Raw genomic sequence first — 7,979 nt, 5'->3', positions numbered from 1 at the left:
TTCCCATGTGTCCTCGGGAGCACTTTTCTTGATATAAGAGTTTGTTCAGGCTTGTCCTTTGCTACAAAAAGGATTGGGCCACATTGCTTCACCTTAGTTACAATTGTTACTTGTTACCTGTTACAAATTACCTTATCATAAAACTATCTATCACCGATAATTTCAGTGCTTGCACAGAATACCTTACTGAAAACCGCTTATCATTTCCTTCTGCTCCTCGTTGGGTTCGACACTCTTACTTATTGAAAGGAATACGATAGATCCCCAACACTTGTGGGTCATCAAGACTCTTTTCTGGCGCCGTTGCCGGGAATGAAGCACCTTTGATAAGTGGAACTTGGTAAGGAAAAAATTATATACTATGCTGAAATTTACTTTCACTTGTCACTATGGAAAATAATCCTTTGAGGAGCTTGTTCGGGGTATCTTCACCCCAACCGAAAGCAAAAAGAGATGCTCCTCAACCTACTGCACCTACTGAAAATATTTATTATGAGATTCCTTCGGGTATGATAGAAAAACTGCTAGCTAATCCTTATGCGGGAGATGGAACACTACATCGTGATTGGCACCTAATCTATGTGGATGAAGTTTGTGGATTATTTAAGCTTGCAAGTCTGCCCGAGGATGATGTCAAGAAGAAGGTATTTCCTTTATCTTTGAAGGAAAAGGCGTTGACATGGTATAGGCTATGTGATGATATTGGATCATGGAACTATAACCGATTGAAATTGGAGTTTCATTAGAAGTTTTATCCTGATTCATCGTGATTGGAATTATATTTATAATTTTTGGCCTCGTGAAGGAAAAATATCACTCAAGCTTGGGGGAGGCTTAAGCCAATGTTATATTCATGCCCCAATCAAGAGCTCACGAGAGAAATTATTATTCAAAAAAATTATGCTCGGCTCTCTCGTAATGATCAATCCATGCTCGACACTCCCTGTGCTAGTTCCTTTATGAGGAAAGATATTGAATTCAAATGGGACTTATTGGAAAGAATTAGACGCAACTCTGAAGATTCGGAACTCGACGAAGGTAATGAGTCAAGTATAAGCCTTAAGTTTGATTGTGTTAAATCCTTTTTAGACACCGATGCTTTTGTGATTTTAGCACTAAATATGGACTTGACCCTGAGGTAGTATCTTCATTCTGTGAATCTTCTGCTACTCATGTTGATGTCCCCAAGGAGAAGTGGTTTAAATATCATCCTCCCATTGAAGTTAAAATAGCTGAACCTAAGAAGAAACTTTTATATATAATGTTGATCCTATTATTTCTACTACTTATATTGAGAAACCACCCTTTCCTGTTAGGATAAAGGAACATGCTAGAGCTTCAACTGTGGTTCGTAAGAGTTGTACTAGAACACCTATACCTCCTGAAAATTAAAGTTGAACCTAATATTGCTATGGTTAAAGATCTCTTGGTTGGTAATATTGATGGGCATGCCATTCACTTTTGTGATGAAGCCGCTAGAATTGCTAGACTTGATACTAAAGGTAAACATAGACTTATTTTTGGCGTGCCTGTTGTTTCTGTTAAGATAGGAGATCATTGTTATCATGCCTTATGTGATGTGGGTGCTAGTGTGAGTGCAATTCCCTTTACCTTATACCAAGAAATTATGAATAATATTAAACCAGTCGAATTAGAGGAAATTGATGTATCAAGCTTGCTAATAGAGACACTATTTCACCAATTGGGATTGTTAGAGATGTTGAAGTATTGTGTGGGAAAATAAAATATCCTACTTATTTTCTTGTTCTTGGTTCCCCTCAAGATGATTTTTGTCCCATTATATTTGGTAGACCTTTCTTGAACACAGTTAATGCTAGGATTGATTGTGAAAAAGAAATGGTTACTGTATGTTTTGGGGATGCATCTCATGAGTTTAATTTCTCTAAATTTCGTAGACAACCCCATGACAAAGTATTTCCTAGTAAAGATGAAATTATTGGTCTTGCTTCTATCGCTATGCCTACTACTGATCCATTAGAAAAATATTTGATAGACCATGAAAATGATATGCATATCAATGAAAGGAATGAAATAGATAAGATTTTCTTTGATCAACAGACTATTCTGAAACACAACCTACCTGTTGAAATACTTGGGGATCCTCCACCACCCAAGGGTGATCATGTGTTTGAGCTTAAACAATTACCTGATACTCTCAAGTATGATTATCTTGATGAAAAAGAGATATATCATTTTATTATTAGTGATAAAATTTCAGAGCATGAAGACAAGAGATTATTGAGAACTTTGAGATAGTATCGTGCTTCTATTGGATATACTCTTGATGATCTTAAGGGCATTAGTCCCACTCTATGTCAACACAAAATCAATATGGAACCTGATGCTAAACTAGTTGTTGATCACCAATGGCGATTAAATCCTAAAATGAAGGAAGTGGTAAGAAATGAAATACTAAAGCTTCTGGAAGCAGGTATAATTTATCCTATTGCTGATAGTAGATGGGTTAGTCCCGTTCATTGTGTCCCTAACAAGGGAGGTATTATTGTTGTTCCAATGATAAAGATGAATTGATCCCGCAAAGAATTGTTACAGGATATAGAATGGTAATTGATTTCAGGAAATTAAATAATGCTACTAGGAAAGATCATTATCATCTACCTTTTATTGATCAAATGCTAGAAATACTATCCAAACATTCACATTTTTTATTTCTAGATGGTTATTTTGGCTTCTCTCAATACCTGTGTCAAAAGAGGATCAAGATAAAACCACTTTTACTTGTCCTTTCGGAACCTTTGCTTATAGACGTATGCATTTTGGTTTGTGCAATGCACCTTCTACCTTTCAAAGATGTATGATGGCTATATTCTCGCACTTTTGTGAAAAGATTGTTGAGGTTATGGATGATTTTTCCATTTATGGAACTTCTTTTGATGATTGCTTGAGCAACCTTCATCAAGTTTTCCAGACATGCAAAGAAACAAATCTTGTCTTGAATTAGGAGAAGTGCCACTTTATGGTTAATGAAGGCATCATCTTGGGACATAAAACCTTCGAAAGAGGTATTGAAGTTGATTAAGCTAAAGTTGATGCTATTGAAAAGATGTCATGTCCAACGGATATTAAATGTATAAGAAGTTTCCTTGGTCATGCTGGTTTCTATAGGAGAGTTATTAAAGACTTCTTTAAAATTTCTAAGACTCTCACTAATCTTTTGCAAATGAATATGCCATTCATTTTCGATGATGATGGTGTAGAAGCATTTGAAATTCTTAAGAAAGCCTTGATAACCGCACCGGTTGTTCAACCACCTGATTGGAACCTACACATTGAAATTATGTGAGATGCGAGTGATTATGTTGTTGGTGTTGTTCTAGGACAAAGAGTTGATAAGAAATTAAATGTCATCCATTATGCTAGTATAACTCTAGAGAGTGCTCAAAGAAACTATGCTACCACTGAAAAGGAGTTTTTAGGAGTTGTGTTTGCTTGTGATAAGTTTAGAACTTATATTGTTGATTCTAAAGTAACTGTTCACACTGATCACGCTGCTATTAAGTACCTTATGGAAAATAAATATGCTAAACCTAGACTTATTAGATGGGTCATTCTGCTACAAGAATTTGATTTGCATATTATTGATAGAAAGGGCATTGATAACCCCTACCTATTGATGTTCTTGATGACCCACTACCTATTGATGATAGATTTCCTGATGAACAACTAGCTGTTATAAATGCTTCATGCAATGCTCCTTGGTATGCTGATTATGCTAATTACATTGTTTCTAAATTTATATCGCCTAGTTACACATACCAACAAAAGAAAAAGTTATTCTATAATTTAGGACATTACTTTTGGGAAGATCCACGGGGACAGATGGTATTACTAGACGTTGTGTACCTGAGCATGAACAGGGACATATCCTATACAAGTGTCACTCCAAGGCTTACGGAGGACACCACGCGGGAGATAGAACTGCACACAAGGTATTACAATCTGGTTTTTACTGGCCTACTCTCTTCAAGGATGCTCGTAAGCTTGTCTTATCTTGTGATGAATGTCAAAGAATAGGTAATATTAGTATACGTCCGGAAATGCCTATGAATTACTCTCTAGTTATTGAACCATTTGATGTTTGGGGTTTTGACTATGTGGGACCTTCTCCAAAATCCAAACGGTTTACTCATATTCTACTTGTTGTTGATTATGTTACTAAGTGGATAGAAGCTACTACAACTTGTAGTGCTGATCATAACACTTCCATTAAAATGTGGAAAGAAGTTATTTTCCCTAGATTTGGAGTCCCTAGATAGTTAATGATAGATGGTGGTTCACAGTTTATTCATTGTGTGTCGGGGAATCGACACCTATGGCAAACTCAAGGAGACCCTTGATCATTTGGCGGGAAGAGAGAGGTACGGCGTTAAGAGCGAAACTAGCAATCAACACCAGCAAGGTCCTTTTTACCGAGGTTCGGGCCGCTTGGCCCGTAAAACCCTACTCCTACTTAGTTTGTATTGTGTGCTTACTGTAGGGTGGTTTTGCTACAGTAACTTAGTAGGTGATTAGGGGGTCTCTGTCCCCAAAAAGTCCAACCCGTAAGAATGAGCTTTGGGCCTCCTTTTATATGCAAAGGGGTCTCCAACAGTGTGCTCACGGGGTGTATAGTGAAGAGTGTTCACCGCTCTACTTCTTTGGTGGTGTGAGGGGCAGTAAATGCCTTGTCTGACCCCTGACCTGCCACAAGATAGTTGCGACATGTACCTAGGTGAATCGACACCTGGGCCTTGTGCTGGCACACGAGGGATGTGCTGGAGCGGTCGGATTGTGGTAGAAACTTGGGGGGACACCTGGCGATCAAACAAGGGCTTGCTGGCCGCGAGTCCCTGTCGGATCACTGGGTCACCATCCCTACTAGGATGGCTTGCCGGGGGCTTGAATACTTTCCCAGCAAGGAGGGCTTGTCGGGGACCTTGTCAGTCTATGTGAGCCTTCCCGACAAGGGAAACTTGTCAGGGTCTTACTATTCTTCGGGTAGTCTTCCCGGCGAAGCGGTCTTGCCGGGGCCTTGGGAATCTTCCCGGCAAGGAGGCCTTGCCGGGGCCTTGCTCCTGGAGCCTTTGTACTCCACGTCCATGGAGAGGGGGAAGGGCGTGGCCTTGGTGGGTCTTGGACTGCCTTCCTGCTGCTCTTCTCGGCACACTGCTGTCGGGGGCGTCGCCGATGCCCGTGCACAAGTTTGGGGCACAAGGGACCCCAGTCTGGAGGGGTTGGAATATATAGAGTACCCTCACGTTACCATGGCTCGAGCATGTGCAAGGATAAGCAAACCCCCAAACACTCCTCCTCGGGGTACTTGTATCTTTGGGAATTTCCTAACTATATAGAGAGTTACCTATAATAAGTGTATGAGTTCTTCAGACTAATGTGAGTATTTGATTGTTGTCACTTCCACCATCCATATTTTGCTAGCCTCTTCGGTACCGTGCATTGCCCTTTCTTATCTTGAGAGTTGGTGCAAACTTCGCCAGTGCATCCAAACCCTTGGCATGATACGCTCTCTCATCATAAGCCTCATTATATCTTTCCTCAAAACAGCCACCATACCTACCTATTAAGGCATTTCCATAGCCTTTCCAAGATACATTGCCATGAAACATCCACCATGTCATGACTTGATCTTCATTTCACACATGCTTCTTCTTGATCAAGGAGCCGCATGATAGTTGGACCTTGCCCTTATTATTGCTACATCACGCGCTAGTTTCATTGCATATCCTACTACACTGGCAGAGGCATACATTGGCATACATCATGATAGTTTTCAATTGTCTTTATGTTGAGTACTTCTTATAAAGTGTGATCATCTTCTTTTATTCTTGTAAAACATAGAGTGTTGCCCTTAAGTGAGGAAAAGATCCCAAAGTGGACAAAGGAAAACATCCCAAAGAGAACTAATGACAGATAAAAAGAAAGAGCCAAAGAGGCCACACAAAAAAAGAGAAAAAGAAAAAAAAGAAAAAAAAATGAAAAAAAGGGGGAATACAACTATTCCTTTTGAAAGATCCACACTCGTACTCCATTGTTATATTTGTACTACATATAGAGATTACCATTCATGCATAACCATGTGGGGACCCTTACACTATAGAACTTGGCTTGCATATTCCAATGATGAGCCTCCTCAAATGAGCTCTAGGTATTCATGAGAATGCAAGTTGGATGCACCCCCACTAGTTCCATTAGAGAGCTTACCTTAGCTCATATGTGCATCCGTTACATGGCAATCCCTACTCCTCACATCATATCTATCATTTGGCTTCCTCTTGCCTATGGTTGTCCTCACTGATGTGAGCCTTTCACACCTTTTTGTCTTCCTTCCCCATCATTATTCTATTTGCCATCCTAAGTGCCAACATATCTTGCTTACGCTCATCCATTGCATGAGTGCTCAAAGTCGAAAGGGAGATGATCATTTTGACTTGTGCCTGACTAGTGGTCTGGGGATGAGTCAAAATAAGATTTCGAAGGATACCAAGTGTGAGGTTTAGTAGATTGAGTTCACAATTAAAAAAATATTATGCTCTAAACCCATCTCCCACTTCTTGCACGCAAACACCATTTGGAGACATTCGAGAAACGGACAGCGAGAGCTCTTGCACCATTATGTTCTTACTTCGCTAAACTCAATACTAAATATAGAATCTTGTTTGTTATTGTCTTGACTTGAATTTCATATCACACTTGCTTTACTTTGAAGTTCTTATATGTGTGTTGGCATGTCACCGCAGAAATTATTTGTGTTATCATTTACCTACTCGAGGACGAGCAGGAATTAAGCTTGGGGATGTTGATACGTCCCAAACGTATCAATAATTTCTAATTGTTCCATGATCTTTTAGGTGACATTGTTATATGTTTTGATACACTTTTATATCTTTTTACACATATTTGGACTAACCTACTAACTCAGTGCACCCAGTGCCAGTTTCGCTACACTTTTATGTCTGCTGATGTCTTTTTTGCAGGGGCTTTTACCCAATTTTTCGGAGGCCCAAAAATCCCGAGAAAAATATATAAAAATGAGAGTGACGGAAGCTTCCGGATCACCGAAGATGGGCAAGAGGGGAGCCAGGGCGTGCCCAGGCGACCTCCTGGTGCGGCCTGGCCCCTGGCCACGCCCACGGGCCGCCTGGGTGGGTCCCACCTCTTCTGACGCCCTCCTTTCGCCTATATTTACTCCTCCGCGAGGAAACCCTTCCATCACATCCACAAACGCAAATGTATCCATTGTTCCGCCGCCGCAGCGCTTCCGAGATCGGGAGGGTCACAAGACCTCTTCCCGGCACCGTGCCGGGGGAGGATTGACCTCTGGGAGATTCTCACTGCCATGGACGCTTCCCGGACGTGTCGTGAGTAATCCACCTTGGACCATGAGTCCATCACCAGTAGCTATGTGATGTCTTCTCTCCAATCTTGTGCCTTCATGATTAGCCCTTGTGAGCTTCCCTACATGATCAAGGCTCCTATGTAATTTTCATGCTATTGCTATTCTCGGTTTGTTGGGATCCGATGGATTATGAGATTATGTTCAGATTGTTATGAGTTATATATTTGATTATCCTTTTATATTATGTTCTTTAGTGATTCATGCATATTCTCCGTTGCTTTGTATTGCTTTGGCCGAGTAGTAGATTGTAACTCCAAGAGGAAGCGTTAGGCATGATTGTGGGTTCATGCCCCCTGATGTCTAGCTTGAGTGACAGAAACATGAGACTAGGGGATGTGTTGTTGCCACCAAGGACAAAACAACGGTGCTTGTGACCACGGTTGCAAGGATTGTTTAGCTTACACATAGTTTGTTAATGCAGTTGTTTGTTGCTTTGAGTTTACACTTTGGGTGGGGGTGGCAACTTAATACTAGCGAGATGTTCTGGATAGATATCTCAAGGTGGATGATTAGTAAGTAGATGTTGATGAATAAACAGTCTACT

The sequence above is a fragment of the Hordeum vulgare genome, chromosome 6H (genome assembly GCF_904849725.1).
Source record: "Hordeum vulgare subsp. vulgare chromosome 6H, MorexV3_pseudomolecules_assembly, whole genome shotgun sequence".
In the NCBI taxonomy this organism is placed as follows: domain Eukaryota; kingdom Viridiplantae; phylum Streptophyta; class Magnoliopsida; order Poales; family Poaceae; genus Hordeum; species Hordeum vulgare.
Note: the sequence above shows the minus strand (reverse complement) of the source record.